Source organism: Excalfactoria chinensis, chromosome 2 (genome assembly GCF_039878825.1).
Source record: "Excalfactoria chinensis isolate bCotChi1 chromosome 2, bCotChi1.hap2, whole genome shotgun sequence".
NCBI lineage: Eukaryota > Metazoa > Chordata > Aves > Galliformes > Phasianidae > Excalfactoria > Excalfactoria chinensis.
Window position 1 is genome coordinate 9,474,341 of NC_092826.1, and position 16,229 is coordinate 9,490,569.

Sequence of the window (16,229 nt, forward strand, 5' to 3'; positions counted from 1 at the left end):
CTGTTTTGTATTTCAATGAAAAAGCAGGTTTTAGCTGTAGTCTGTGAAAGGTGGGATTCACTAACCAGAGAAAGGGGAGGATTGGTCTCATCAGCATCCTGTTGAGAACTGCCCTGCTGGAAAGAATGTTCTGCAAGTTATGAATCTAAAAAACAATGAAGAACACAGAGAACCCAAAATAATAAGATGTCCTTCATGCACGAGTTTAACCTGGAAAACTGAAGCAGGGTAGGTAAGAAGAATGCAAAATAGAAGTGCTAGACAAAACTTTAAATGTGTTTTCTGATAGTGGCATCTGCTCACCTCCCGCCACAATAGCAAGGGTGTCTCAGTCATATCAGTGTTTTTCACAAGTCCTCCATGCCTGGATATTGGAAGCAATAGGAAAAAGTACAGAAAAAAAAAAAAAAAAAAAAAAAAAAAAAAAAAAAAAAAAAAAAGTAATGTAGATAGCATAACAGGGATAAAATTCAGCTCTCCCAAAATCAATGGCAATTTTGCTGCTGGTTTCAGCATAGCCAGATTTCTCATGTACCTAACAGAGCAGATCAACAGTTTTTACATCAGACCAGTTTCAGATTCCATGCACGGAAGACGCTCTTTGCAAAGGCAGTTTTCACTTACCTTTCTAAAGTCCTAATTCAACCTGGTACTTAAAATCCTTGAGAGAAAGATTACTCATAGCTTTACTTTAAGTAAGTGCTTATCTTGTCCAACTGCAGCAAAAGATTACAGTCTTTTGGGAAAACACGCATGTGGAAAGGAAGGAATGTGTTCTCACCAGGAAGATGACAGGTCTGAGTTCTCCCTAACCCTCGCTCTTGAAAATTTTGTCTTTGAGTGACTAAAGAAAACATTTATAGTTTTCTCTCATTTCAGGGAAAGGTAGCATTTGTGATCCTAGATAATGGCAGGAAAAGTCTCCACGTTCTCTCCTCAGTGTTACATTTCTATTAGCCATGACACCCACAAGTCTTGGCAGGAGTCCTCATCTCGCTCTGAGATTCCCAAAGGCTTGGGAAATTGTTTGAAACCAGAGGCCAACTGGGTGTGATCAGAGGCCATGGTAAGACGAAGAGTGGCCTTCAGTCTTGCCAACCCTACTGATTCTGAAGCAGCCATCACTGGTGGATTAGCCGCTGAGGACACCTGCCTTCACTTCCCATTGGGGCTTGAAAGACTTGAAACATGTCCTCTCTCTGCTTATCTCGTTTCTGCAAAAGGAAAAAGAACAACCATCCACTAACACAATCTTCTTATTGAAACCACCTTGCTGCATAAGACAGCACGTGCTCTACCTTTCAAGCTAAGGTGATGTAGAAAAGGTCAGTCGACACATGAAAGAACAGAAAGTTGTTCTTTTTTGGTATTCCCAGTTTTAGAAAGTCTCAGCCACTTCTTTGGACAGAGCACATTTTTAAGAAATTGGTCCAGACAGTACTTTACAGATGAGTCACAGCAACTGACTATCAGTGTGGAACAATGGAGCTGTTGTCCTATGAGAGCTCTGCCAAAAAAATATTTGTTTTCATAAGTCTTCTACCTGATTCTCATCCTCGATGAAGTCCAGTGGGGATGGGAGAAGTAGTTTTACATCAGCTGTAAAACCTTTCAAGATTTGTAGCAGATACATGTTACAGAGAAGTACACAGCAAAGGGGATTGCCTGCAAATGACTAAAAAGTTGTCAAAAGTGTCAAAAAAGCTGGTAAGCAGGACATGGCATAATTACATGTTTCTTCCTATCCAATAATATGCTTTAATATGCATCAATCCTCTTTCAAAATAAAATTCCATCACTTGTTTATTAGCGTAAATGACAAGCAGGCCCAGTCTAGGCATTGCTGCTATCCCTAGCAGTCATATTGCTCCTGCAGCACACAGTCAAAATGACTGCAGAATTGCCCTCAGCTGTCTTTTTATTTCAGGCTTACACAGGCCTTTCATAATGAGCAAAATCCACTATCCTGGAGGAACACAGAAGACTATTACAACTATAGGACAAAACTTTCTTTCAGCCAAGATAGGTAACATCCCATCTTTTTATCACTCTCACCTCTGCACTGATCTGTGCTGGGTTAGGTTATGTGTCCAGCTAAGACAAATCTGTGTCATGCCATGGCAGGGGTGTTCGGCCTAATTTCTAAATGGGACAAGTTTTTAAGTGCCTGAATTGGGATCTATTCAATTGAATAGATATTCAGAAGTCTTAAACATCTGCCCATGAGGGAAAAAAGAAGAGGGTTGTAGGGAAAGAAGAAACATTTTTTTTAGTTTGAATAACAAAAAAATCACTAACATCTACTTTTAAGTTGTCGAGATGAGGAGGCCTTAGGTAAGGCACACAACACTCAGAGATGTAAGACAGACAGTGCAGTATTACAGATCAACTATCTAGATCAGAGAAATCAAATGATTTTTTAAAAAACTTCTATGAAGATGGAGGCAGAGCCAGAAGCTTGATGTTTCAAGTGGTGACTGCACATCCTTCCCTGAAAACTGGCAGATAACTCCCCATACATTTTTTATAACCATTAAGGAAGTTGTCATGTGATATGTTGATCAAGGTTTGCCATTCAAGCAAGGGGCTTTACTTAAATTCAGACCTGCTTTAGAGTTGTGCACACATCCAAGCAAAAACACACATGCAAGTTAACAGATCTATACTGTCATGGAAACAAATGATATTCTTTCATGGCTTCAGGCTGAGAGAAGGGGACAAAAGCCTTTGGCAGTGCTCAGACCTCCCAGCCTGCAAAAACAGCCTTCCAGGCTGCTCTGTGGCTGCATGCTTTTCACTGATTTTCAGTCCATGGGAACATGAAAAGAGGTTTATAACCTCCTCAATCTTTTGTACCTTTTTAGTGTGAGAGTCAAAAGACAAGACATGGGAGGTGACAGGGCAAGGTGATGGGGAATTTTTCCCCCACCCAAATAGTTTATCCTTCTTGAGTGCTTTAGAGCTACCAGCGCATTTCTGTGCATCTTCTTCACTTTGGCTTAAATATGTTGCTAACCCTTGGACAGATTCACTGGCTTGATCTGTTCAGCAACATCTATATGCCTGAGTCAAGCCTCATGTCCCCTTCTTCAGGGCGATTTTTGTTGAAAAGCATAAGATGCAGAAGACTAGATGGATATAAAACAATGTGGAGATCTTTCAGGACCACAGTGTACCTGAAACCCTCTGTGATACAAAATCCCTGCTGCCTCTAGACCTTGTCACATACTTTCTCTTGACAATGTGACCTACGTATATTGGACCCCATACAACAGGTCATGCAGATGCAGCAGCATATACAACCACCATTTTTTCAAGTGAGACATGTTTATAGCCTTAATTGCTCAGTTAGAGACATGCTAACTCTTCTGCAGGTATCCTGTTAAAACTCAAGTAAAGTACTATTGATGTCACAGCTGACTAACCAGGGTACGTTCTAAGGCGAGACAACTGTAAGTTGAAAGAAGTAATTGCTCTCATTTATCTGACACTTGTGAGACTGTGTTTGGACCAGTGTGTTCAGTGTTGGAATCCTCAATACAAGCAATTCATTGAAGTACTAGACCAAGATGCATGTTATCTATAATTCAGCTGTGCTGGGTTCCAAGACTAATGGTTTATAAAGAATGTGGTACTAGACCAAGATGCATTTTATCTATAATTCAGCTGTGCTGGGTTCCAAGACTAATGGTTTATAAAGAATGTGGTTTGCAGTATTGATTCAGATCTCAGTACAGGTTTTTTCCCAGGAACATCAGGTGAGGCTACTTATTTAGTTGTATAAATTTCTCCTGGGATTTTAAGGGCAGAAAAATTAGTCATTTTTTTAACAGAAACTGCATGTATCACCAATCTGAGGATAGCAAATGAATTTTACAATGAAATTATGAGTAATAAAATGTACACTATTTACCTACATATAAAGCTTACACATTATATAGGGAGCAAACCTCTATACATGGAATAGTATACCACTTCTTTGGGTTATATCAATGCTTTTGGGCTGTCTTACCTTCTGTTTCTCCTTCCTTTAGTCTCAAGAGAAGATACCACTGCTTTTTAAATGTATCAGCACAGATCTATGAATCATCTATGGTTTCTCTGTTAACCAGAGAAAAACTTCTCACCAGACATTTCACATTATTTTATGTCTGCTATCTGAAAATGAGTGTTTCCTCCCTTCCTGTATTTCAGTATGGGAGTAATAGTAGATATACAAGGTTTTCAAGACTATATGAAAAGCGGTAAGTGAAAATTCAACAGAAATACATATTTCAAAAATGCTACTAGAACTGCAGAAATAACGTATGTTATACTTCATTACTGAGAGTCCTGTATCCCTCAAGCCTTCATCTTGTCCATACAAGAAAATAAAACAAGTCAAGGACTGTGCTTTGGCACAGGAGCCAGCTGCCCAGCAGCTCATATCCAGACAGCTAAGCCCTTTCACCTCCCCAGAACAAGATGCCTGTGGCCAAATTACCTACTGGCGATGGCTGCTGGCCAGCCAAGTCCCCAGACAGTGCCCAGGCGCTGTCTGGAGAAGCACTAGATGGTGTGGGCTGGAGTTGTGCTAACAGCTTTATAGTATGGACAGTGCTCAGGGCTATGCCTTGTCCCTGTTTAACCTGTTAGGATAGATGTAGCTATAACATCCTAAGGTCCCTGTATTTGCAGGCATTTCCTCTCTTTCATCACAGAATAATGGTCTGTGTTAAACCAAAGCTCAACTGTAGCTGAAGAATCATGTCAACAAGGGCATAAGATAGAGAGGCAGAACAGAAATTCTTAGAATTTATCGTCTATGAGAACTGACTATTTAAGGTGTCTTTAAAGGGCTAAAACAACTGTAGCTTTTCTGGAAGCCTACAGGTAGTCACATTACAAGAAAGTGGGGGTAAAACCCAAAGTATCTGTCAAGTTCTGGAAGCACAGTATTAACAAGAGGGGACAGATCAAACACAGCACTCCTGCCACTTACAGCCTGGCTTCTAAAAGGCCAAAAGACACAGCTCTTATTTTCAGGTCATGTTTCCACATCCTTCTACAGTATCTTTGCACAACTTGATGGAGACACATCCCTGAGGGGCCACCATGTACGCACTGACTATGCCTGTCATTTATCATCACTCTGAAAGTGTTCATGAATTACTCTCCACATATACTAGTTTATTTAGAGATAATTCGAGTTGCTGCATGTGTGAACAGGGCCTTTCATTCGAAATCTGTAAGCAGCCAGACTGAGGGAGGGCTTGTGGGGAACTGTGATAAAGTGTTGCAAGCAAATGACACCCCAAACAGTTCTACCTCTGCAATGCCAGCATGCTGCCCGCAAATGAGGGAAACATCATAGCAAACAGCTGTCACTTTTTTGCTAAGCCAAAAACAGAAGTTTACATATTTATTTAAACTCAGCTGACTGTTGAAGTATACGCATGTAATACTGACCATAGATGCAGCAATGGCATGTTTCAATGGTATCTTGTTTTCCATTAACCTTCCCAGTGAGACCAGAAATGGGTAATTCCAGCAAAGAAGAAAAAAAGAGAAAGGAGAAATGACAGTAAAATAGGTAAAGTCCACTTTCTACCTCTATGTCTTGGGACAACTTGGGGTCTGTATTAACAGAGCCTGAGTGGATGCCAGGTTTCCACTTTCCTAGAGGGTGGAAGGCTTGAGGATACACTTCACTAGTGGAGATTTTTAAAACCTAACACAACTTCCCACTCTGTGAATATTAAAACTGCTAAGCAATGTCATGTCAATCACCTTACAACTACAATTCTATTTGCAATTAAAATTACTCTTTACAGCTTGAATAAACAGTTCTGCATTGGCAAATTACTTGTCTAGGAGGGCAGTACCATTCAAGGTCTCAGAAGATGTATTATGAGCCATGAAGAGCTGATATATAAAGGCCATGGTAACCTGTTGAGCTGGGAAAACAGACTTCCTAATTTTAGTCAATCTGGTGGTTACAAAAATATTTTCTAAAAGCATGTTCCAATGCAATTAGCTTAGCTTAATTTGCAATGTGAAAAAAATATATAGTTCTGAGAGTGATTTTTAATATATAACTGATTTGGTTGGTGGGCCTTCCTGTGGCAGGGGGGTTGGAGCTTGATGACCCTTGAGGTCCCTTCCGACCCAAGCTGTTCTATGATTCTATGATTCTGATGTAATTATCCCAGTTGTGATGATTCCAAAACTAGGCCACCTACTACACTGGTCTGCGCAAAATGGCAGAGGCCTTTCTGTTAACAAGTTACCTTCAGAAGATTTTTCAGAAGATAATTACCTCTCAAAAGCTGAAAACACCACCTAATAATCCCCACCTTTGTTCTACCACTCATCTCACAGCACACAAGCAACCTCTGAAACGAAGCTTACTCCTTCCTGCAGAAATCTGGCTTCCAATACTATCAAAGTGGCTAGAATGTTGACTGTTGAATCCAATCTATATCAAAAAGTTGTCCTTGCTAATGAAATTCTGCAAGGGCAATATTAATGATAGTCCATTCTACAATGAACTGTATTTTACTTAACCTTGACCTGCAAACAGGATTATTACATCATGAACAGGAGCATCTCCAGAATTTAAGTCATGACTAGATGTCACCATGGATCACTGTTATTTCTAGATCACAATTTGTCCTATTCAGCTAATTCTGGACATTATCAATACATGGACCTTCTTCTCTTTGTATATTGTCATTTATATGGCTTCAATCAGATTATTTGGTGTAGGTCAAGTTATTCCTTCCTTCAGCAGTGGAGCTGAAATGCTAAGAGTTAACAGTTTTATCTGAAGAAAAGTATTCTAGACAGGTTAAATATATATGTATACATAAACAAATTTACATGTATATATATGCATACATGTATATATATATATACAGCAATATATATATACACACTATCTGCATCTACAGAAAGGTTAAAAAAAGGAAGATCCAAAGAAATACAGTCTAGTTGGCTGCATTTTGGTCCCTGGGAAAACTATGGAACAGGTCATTGCAAAAGCAATTTCTAAGCACACAAATGACAAGAAACTCTCTGTAAAACAGAACAACATGGATTTACTGAAGGGTAAATCATGCTTGGCCAAACAATTTGCTCAGTTGAGGAGAGGAAAGCTGTGGATATCATCTACCTTGGTTTTTTCAAAATGTTTGACAGTATTCCACAAAATCCTCTTTGACAAGCTGTTAAGATAAGGTCTGGACAGATGAAAAATCCACACTAAAAAAATGACAGAACTGTTGAACTCAGAAGCTGCTTGTTAAAGGTTTGAAGTCAAGCTGGCAGGTGGTTGCAAATGAAATTTCTTGAGTCAATGTGATTCAACTTGAGAAATGATCTGGATGATAGGATTGAATGCACCCTCAGCAAGTTTTAGGGTGAACTAGAAAAGGAGGAAGATATGCTAGAAGGAAAATGTACCATATAGACAGATTTCAACAGATTTGACCAATAAGAATGAGTTTTACCACGAGGTTCAGAAAAGACAAATGTCAGGTCCTGAACCCAAGATGCAATAATCCCAAGCAGTAGTACCAGCTGGGTACTGGCTGTCTGGGCAGTAACCATACTGAAAAATCCTTGGGTGTCCTGGCAGATAGAAAACTGAACATGAGCCAACATGTGCATCCTGGCAGCAGTGAAGGCCAGCAGCATCGTGGGCTGGATTAGCAAAAATATAGCCAGCAGATCTAGGAATGTGATTTCCCCTACTCTACTTGGCACTAGTTAGGCCACAGCTGGAACACTGTCCTGTTTTTCTTTCCCCAGTTGAAGAAAGACGTTGAGACACTGAGATGGTCCAGAAGGGGCTGAGGAAATGCTGATTGAATTGTCCCTGTTCAGCCTTTGGATGAACAGATTCAGAGCGGAGGAATCAAATAACTGCCTTCCAATACCTAAGGGGTACTTCTGGATAAGACACTGGGATTCCCTCCAATGTGATGGGAAAAGAATTAACAGGAACAAGTGGCTTCAAAGGAAATTCCACCTAGATATTAAGAAAAAATGTTGCTGTGAGAACAACTAAAGATTAGGATCAGTTACTTGGAGAAGAGCTGAATCTTTCTCATCAGAAATACTAAAGATGTGGCTTGTCTCAGCCTTGAACAACCTAATCTGCAGCTCTGCAGAAAGTTGGACCAGATATCTTGAGAGTTCTTTTCCAACCTAGACTTCATGTTTCTGTGATTCTCTTCCACTACTTTTTAGCACGTACTTATAAATTCAGGGGAAAATTGTCCTGATCTATTGAACTTGGAGCAGAAAGCAGTAAGGATGCAAGAGTACTTGTTTTGTATGTGTGCAAAAGATAGAAAGAGTTAAAGATATTTTGCTAGCTCAGACAGCAGCTCCAGCTCCTGCATATCCAGACTTTTAATGGCCTGGGCTGCACCCTCACCTTGCAGACAGCCTCCACGCCAGGTTTCTGTACAGTCTAACCCTGCCCAGAGGGGCAGTGAGCCTCCTGCTTCTCACTGTCTAGGTTTCCACTGACTGCCAACTTGTTTAATGCTCCACATCATGAACCAGTGCAAAACACAAGCACTTCCATCTTCCATCTCTGACATGAGTGGGCATGCAAGGTTCAGCCTCCAAGTGGGTGCAGCATTTTCCCATGAAAGTGAGGAAAAGAGGCTATTCACTGGTAGAGGCAAAACTGGTTACAGACAAAGTTCTCAGCCCACCAGAAGCCCATCACTGCATGAGCTACAAGCCCAAGAGATGACCAGATCCCACAGATAAGATACCCCAGAATCATCAGCCATAGGGTTAACCATACCAGCAATAACACATGCATGAGGCAAACAGATCACACTGTGTAATTTTTGGCTGGGTGCCTTAAAATTCAAAAGCCTGCCTAGCAACATAGGATTGTTTCTCTGTAAGGACATACACTGTGATGGACATAATAAAGAGGATGGATGTATCAGTCACACTGAAGCTTTCCTGACCTCCATATAGAGGCAGAAGGGGAGTTGGACTGGTGGGAGATGGAAACCATAAGCATGATGGCTGGAGAGGAGTTGGGGACAACCAGTCACCACAGCACACCTGTGGGATGTCTTCTACCTGAGGTATTGCACCTGAAATATCTCTCCAAAATTGCTTCAGATAAGTGGCAATTCCTACCCTGAGGAGCTGGAGATGTGTCTTATCCCATACTCCTCCCTTCCCTGATCCTGGCTCCTAATTTGCCATGTGTGAGAGTGATGCAGACACCTCTGTAGCTATTAAACACAATGAGATGTTTGAGACAATGGGAATTCACTGGGCGCAGCAATCCTGGAGGTGCTTGGGGTGATGCCTAGATGTATTTTGTTTGGCTCCACTTGCAGGTTGCCAGTAGACCATACGTCACTGTTCTCTGTCCCAACAACATACCAGTGCAGCTTCGCCAGCCAGGTAGGGAAACAAGAGCACTTGTAGTGGGTCAGGCAGCAGCCAAACAGCCACCATGGAGCCATTTGAAAATAAGGAAGTGAGCAAAGCACCTATTTTTGCAGAAATGATCTGTAATTAAATTGATATTACCTGTTCTAGGCCACCCACAGGAAGACAACTTACGGCTTGAGAACAGGCATTAAGCACAGCTTCACAAAGGCAGGAAACCGATGCATTCATGTATTTATACCCATTTCCCACACAACAGGGTCTTGGAGATCACTGTCTGTCCATTTTCACTCTGTTTAATACAGTTGCTGAAAGCAATTAAACATGTCAGAGAACTGAAAGATAATGAGATTTCTACCCATTGTGCAAAAGCAGCTGAGCGGAGGAGAGAAAACCTAAAATTGCCTGACCAGCTTGGGGATGAGTTTGCACGCTGCTGGAGATCAGCAGTTTCAGATGGGGACCAGCTGTGGCTCTGGGCTATGTGCGCCAGGAAAGCACAGATTCTGCCTGGGGATGCGAAGCAGCGATGGGCAGGTGACTGACTGGAAAGGGAAGTGGGACACGGACCTCCTGTGTCTATGTTAAAGAGGAATCACTGGGTGCTGGTCTCTGAAGCTTAGGAAAATATGGTGTACCCAAAGTGACAGCAAAGTCAGGTAGAAATTGCATTTCAGTTTCTTCCTTATATCTACTTAGGTGCTCAGTGGGATTTACTGGGAAGCATTTTGCAGCCACTGGATTCTTGACACCTCAAAAAATCTGATATTTAAAATGTTTTCTTCTGTTCCATAAAATAGAGCCTACATATCATACACAGGTGAAGTGAAATGTGGGATGGCCAGGATGTCCAGCAGTCTTCCCCCTGCAAGCACTGAAGCAGCCAAGGCTACAAAGAAAATCTTTGGCTACTCAGGGAAAGTCAGCAGCAGCTTCTGTCTTCTCTCCTCCCTGAACAAAAGCAGCTGTAACTGCTGAAACACTGGGGATTGCAGTTGAAGCATTTTTAGATAAATTGATAAGGATTTGGAAGTTTTTCTAAAACACCTAGCTAACAGCTACAGATTTGGCAATGGCTGACAAACTCTTGGATGTATGAGTTTGAAGCTCAGCTCCCTGGAACTAGATGACCTCTTCAACCCAAACCATTCTGTGATTCCTTGCTACATCGAAGCATTTCAGAGTGTTCACCATGAACCTTAGAGTCCTTCTGAGTGCTCATCCACCACCTGCTAATTCCGCAGACGGACCATTCTGATTTGTATTAGAAATCCTATTCTGATATACAGAACTTTGCACAAATGAGGTCATCACCCCAGAATGACCACGTAAGAATGACAAATACTACAGTTCTGGTTATTAACAAAATATAGTTGGCTCTCAGTTGGTTTAAGGCTCAATCATAACAACCAAAGCATGATGGAGATACACAGTAATGAAGACAGACAGTGGGGTGATGTGGGAGTGATAAGAAGTGGCTAGATTCTTCTTACGCAAGCAAATCTTGCTGTGTCTTGTCTTAGGAAACTATTTCAACTATCTCTCCTATGATAAAAGGGGCATACCCTAATTGAGGGTTAAAAATGGGAAATCCTGCAGCTGAAAGAATATCCATCACAAGGAGGCATGCAGGATGTGGCTGAAAGAGACAGCAAGGGTTTCATGAGAGCTACTGACTATTCAGAAAGGGCTGAATTTTAAAGCTTTTAAAGCTTTCTTTTTTTCCCCCTAACCTGGGATGCTTTCTTCTTAGCTAACCAGACCCCGAGGTCCTAATCAGCACTGGGTGTTTAGACAACTTGGCAATCTTCCCAAACATTTTCTTTAAAATGAATACGCTTCACAAGCACTAAACAAGTCACAAACTGCCTTGACTTCCAGGAATAAGAAGAAGGTTCAGAGAATGCAACCCTGGAGTCTCTGATGGAAATTCAGCATATCTCATGGCAGAACCTTCCCACCTCCACCCTCCTTTTCATTCAATTTTCTACCCCGTGCACATTTGCTAAGAGGCAGTCGGGATGTCTCTGTGCAGCCAGGCTCATTCCAACTGGCAGCTCTGGATCAAAGAGCACTGGAAACATTAATCACCAGCGTGCCTAATCATTTCCAATCACAAGAAGCTTTTCTCTGTGACCTGGCATATAAACACGGAGTCATTTCATTCACTGGTTGACAGACCAGAAACCAAACAATCCTTATCATACCTAATTCATCTTACTCCTCCGGGTTATAGATGGATCAGCCTGTGGTTCTCCAGCAGCTATGGCAAACTTTAGGCGCTTTACTTAATCAAACTAATTAGCGACCTGTCTGTAGCGCCTTTTATCTGTTGGTGCCAAAGTAGTTTACAAGCATTAAGTGCATCTAATTTTGTGATAGCAGAGCAAGATGTGGTTAATATTTTTAAAAGCACCTCCAGTAACGAGGGAGAGCTCTTGTTTTAAAGCCAGGTGGGGGCTCAAGGTGGCAAGTTTAGCTGATGTATGAAAACTGCTTTGGAAATTAAGTGAGCAAATGGTGAAGTCAGGGAAGGAGCCCAGGAATTTTGATTGCCAGCTATCTGTGCTGCCCGCACTGCCATATGGTTTGTAGCAAAAGGCAAGAAATAATCAAAGCAGACATCTGTGCCCAGAGCCTTATCTATTTGGGCACCATCCTCCGGACAGCCGCGCTTTGAGCACAAACAAAGCATGATGAGATCTCCTCTCCCATCAGTGGGTCTGAAGGAGACGTTGTACCTCCTGCTCCAGTTCAAGAATACGTGTGTGTGTTTGCCACCTGTTTGGGAGTTTGCTCCCCCAGTAACATTGATTTCTCACTTAATGCCAGGAGCACAACAGCACTGTCACTGTTGCAAGGAGAGCTGACACACAGCTAAGGGTGTTATAGCTTTCCTTGGCTTGAGGGGGAAAAAAAGAGAGAATTATGTCAAAGGTCAGTCTGTTCCAGGGCAGCGTGTTCCTGCTTTGAAGTAGAAGCAAGGGGTGGTACAGGAACCTGCTGCCACACCTGACAGACTCCCACAGGTAAGAGCCAGTGATAGGGCTGTGCAGGAGCAGTTTGCAAACATGCATGACCCATCTTGAGCTTTAATCAAGGCATTTTGTACCTTCTTCTCTGCAGTGCATGCTATCAGAGGTATCAACACAGAGCAATATTTCAGTGTCTTTTCCCTGGGAGCAGATACCTTTGGGAAGAGGTGAAGGGAGTCTGGAAGGGGTGCATGAACACACAGAAATTTCCTTCCTACTCAGTTCCCTGAAGTGGGTTGGTTTTTAGTTAAATGAAGGATTTTCTGGCAGAAAGGCTGCCAATCCAAAGCTTGGGAGAGCTGGATTTCAACACCTGCTCAGCCACAGGCTCACTGCCTGGCCATGCACAAGACACTCAGAAGCCACTTGTATAATGGTGTTGACATATCTGGCTCCTGGTAGAAAGTCCACAACACTGAGATGGTGGGATGCTGAAGATTAGGCATCTATGAATAGGTTTGGCAAGAGGCAGCATATCCAGTGATGGCTGCCAAGCAGGGCAGAATGAAGTGCCAAAAGGCAGGAGAAAATTTCCCCCAAGCCTCTGCTATTTGAATCACATGGCTCCATGAAAATTGACTGCTGCATGGGCAGTGAGGGGCTGCTTCACCTTCCACTGCACCAGTATCTGTGATGGCTTAGTCTATTATCCTCCTCACTCCCATCTTCCTACACCAGGTTTCCACAGCACTATGCAGACCTCACACTGCACTTTATCCATTTGGTTCCTAGTATGAACCTGATGCAGAAGCCGAAGAAACCACTGGGAGGAAGGGGCTGATCACAGGTGCTGGGTCCTTTCTGTTGCCTCGATTAGAGAGCAGGAAGCAGACAGAGCAGCTGGAAGCAGCACCACCTTCACCAACTGCAGGAAGGAGTGCCAGAGTCAGTCCATGTGTACTACTTTCTCTTTGCAAATGGCAGGGAACAGGGAATTCATACCTCTGCCCACTGGTCAGGCACAGGGAGCAAGTAGGAGAGGCTTTGTCTGTGGAGCTGCACAAACTCTAGGCAGCTCCAAAATGGCAAAGCAGAGCTGTACCTCCCTCCAGTTGTGAGTAGTGTTGTTTTGGTTGCTGACCTGGTAGAGGCAGCATCTCAGTGCCATCTCAATACTATGGGTCTACAGGGTCCCAAGAAGGCAAGAGACAAGGCAGCCTGAGGTGACATGGCCAGCCCCACCAGCAGGATTTCTCTGGACACCTGGCAGTTGTACCAGTGTTCTAGAATCGTAAATCCCCATCTTCTCAGCCCTCCTCTGGACAATCTCTAATATTATGTCCTTGCATTATGGCACCCAAACATGCACCATGCTCGAGGTGAGACCGCACAGCCCAGAGCAGAGCAGGATAACCCCTCCCCTTGCAAGGTGGCAGTGCTGGGCCTGGTGCACCCCAGGGTGAGGTGGGGACTTGGACCTGGTGCCCAAGACTTTTTCTATAGCTGCTCTATTTCCTCTCATCAGAATGGGAATAAGGACAGAACACTACCAAATATCTCAGTCCCATGGGGAGAAGAGGCAGATGCAGAACACTTCAAGATATGAACCATTCAAGGATACCCTCTTTTCTTATAGAATCATAGAATTACCCAGGTTGGAAAAGACCTTGAAGATCATCAAGTCCAACCGCAGCCTAACCAGTACCCTATCTCTAAAAACCCTCCACTAAATCATATCCCTGAGTACCACACCCAAACGGCTCTTAAATACATCCAGGGATGGTGATTCAACCACCTCCCTGGGGAGCCTATTCCAGTACCTAATTACCCTTTCTGTAAAGAAGCATTGAGACTGTCCTAGACACTGACTATGGGTGCCTATGGGGAAGGTCTCAGGAGCTGCACCACCAGGTTAACTCTTCCCTGTTCCTGAGAGGACAAGAAAACAAGGAAGGATTCATGAGAGGAAGGGAGCTGCTGCTGACACTGTAAGAATGAAACTGGAAATGCCGAAGTCGTAAGAAAGTGAACTGTTCTGATAGCAATCATTTTCTTGTGTGCAAAGATTAACTTGAAACAGTTAAGTTTTCCCAACCTCTAAACAGTTGAAAACAAGGTCTTCTAGCGGGATGCATCAGGCAGCCAGAGACCAGCTGCCTCTGACACACTCAGCAGGTCAGCTTCTTGGTTGGCCTAAAGCAATCCAAATCCATCACGGTCAATAGAGTAGCAGTGATTTCTTCAGGTCAATAAAACATGGTTCTCCTGCTGCTTCCTCGAAAGGATAGCAGCTATGGGGCTGAATTTTCCAAATCTGTCTGAAGCTTCTGACATGTCTTCCCTGCCAGTAGAAAGGCAGAGCTGCTGTGGAGAAAAATGGCTTAGCAATTGGATCTTGGATTAATCACAGTCAGACAGACGTTCATTTTACCCAAACCAAGAAAGCTGTTGGTCACCTTGTTCTTCTCTGGGAGTTTTGCAACTGTGCTATGATGCTGCTAACTGCAGTTAACATACCCTTCCTCTGAGCAAAGCTTTTTAGTTGAACCTTGGCACTAATGGCAGGCTCCAGAGCTCAGAGACCACAACAAGCACCCATCTGCCTGTCCCCACATATCTGCATGGATGTGCCCTACATAAAAACAAAGCACCAGATGCCACCATTACAACTGTGGAGATGCACACTGCTTGTCACCTGAAGGAGAGTCAAGAAAAAAATAAGAGAGGAGTGCTGGCAGTACCTGTTTCATCATCTCCTTCCTCTCATTGGAAATTTGCTACTGGTAACACAGAAGAATGGTAAGATGCAGTAAAATGCTCAAGTCTGAGCATACCATCAGAGCAGGATTGTTACTGGCCTCTCCTGTCTTGACCTGCTGCATTTTTGAAGTTCAAATGAGCACAGCTCCCATTCTTTGTTCATTCACTAATTAGGTTTGAAAGTGGGTCAAAGTGAAACCCATGCCATTTTGCTTAAATAAAAAGGAAACTAGAACAAAATCAACAGTAATCAAAACTCAGCTTTTTTGGCTCCTGCTCACCATCTCCTTTGATTTGCCATCCACTCATTTATCCAAAAATATTTGCTGTTATGAAAATCTGCATGTGTGAATAAACATCTTGAGAAAAAAAAACACTGCAGCAAGCAAGGGGGAGAAATCACAGCTTTTCCAGTTCCGTGAAATATATTTGTTCAAAACTGAGAATGAAATTAAGGGATAAAAAACTTCTTCCAGAGAAGCCACCGTTTTCATATGTTTTCCATAATGACAAGGTTTTCAGAGGGCTTGAATATATTCCGTGACTGTTAGATTCATAAGAGCATTGTTATCCTGTAAGTGTAAAAATAAACACAAAACCTTTGGCCACCCATCAGTGAATGAATGGCAAATAGGTGAAAGAGGGTTTTAGTTCTGTTGCTCTCTCAGATGAAAGAAGAAATAAAAAGCAAAACAAGGAGTGCCCAGAGATGAGGAGTAATGGCTACGGTTTTCTCTAGCTCTGCTGAAGCCCTGGAGCATCATTTTCCCAACCAAATCTCTGGGAAGGTGTCACTGCTTATGGTTCTATGTGAATAGTCTGCTGCTATCATATTCTCAGTGCCCACAGATTTAGGACTTTATTCCTACTCACTGTAAGACAGTATTTCTTTGTTAATGTAAATAATTTTGCCAGCATCTCTATCTGAAGCTACTGCAAAGGGGGCGCATCACCTTCAAGGGGCATAGCGATGGCTTCATTGGAAGCCTCCACTACTGACATTCCTGCTTGCAAATGGGGACCTTTGTTAGAAGAATCATGCTGCTGATAGCTGATAGCAAGAGCCCTCCCTCCACCACC

At 42.7% G+C, this 16,229-nt stretch overlaps 1 long non-coding RNA gene across 5 annotated transcripts in view; it reads right to left on the minus strand.

The window, feature by feature from the left end:
• The window catches only part of LOC140248636 (uncharacterized), a 243,151-nt gene that overhangs the window by 91,290 nt on the left and 135,632 nt on the right, over positions 1-16,229 (minus strand). For 2 of the 5 annotated variants that reach the window (XR_011902868.1, XR_011902870.1), the window contains exon 4: positions 304-364. The exons of the other annotated variants lie outside the window; for them this stretch is intronic. This is a non-coding gene — a long non-coding RNA (uncharacterized lncRNA). The remainder of the gene's footprint in view (positions 1-303; positions 365-16,229) is intronic. 5 annotated transcript variants of the gene reach the window in all.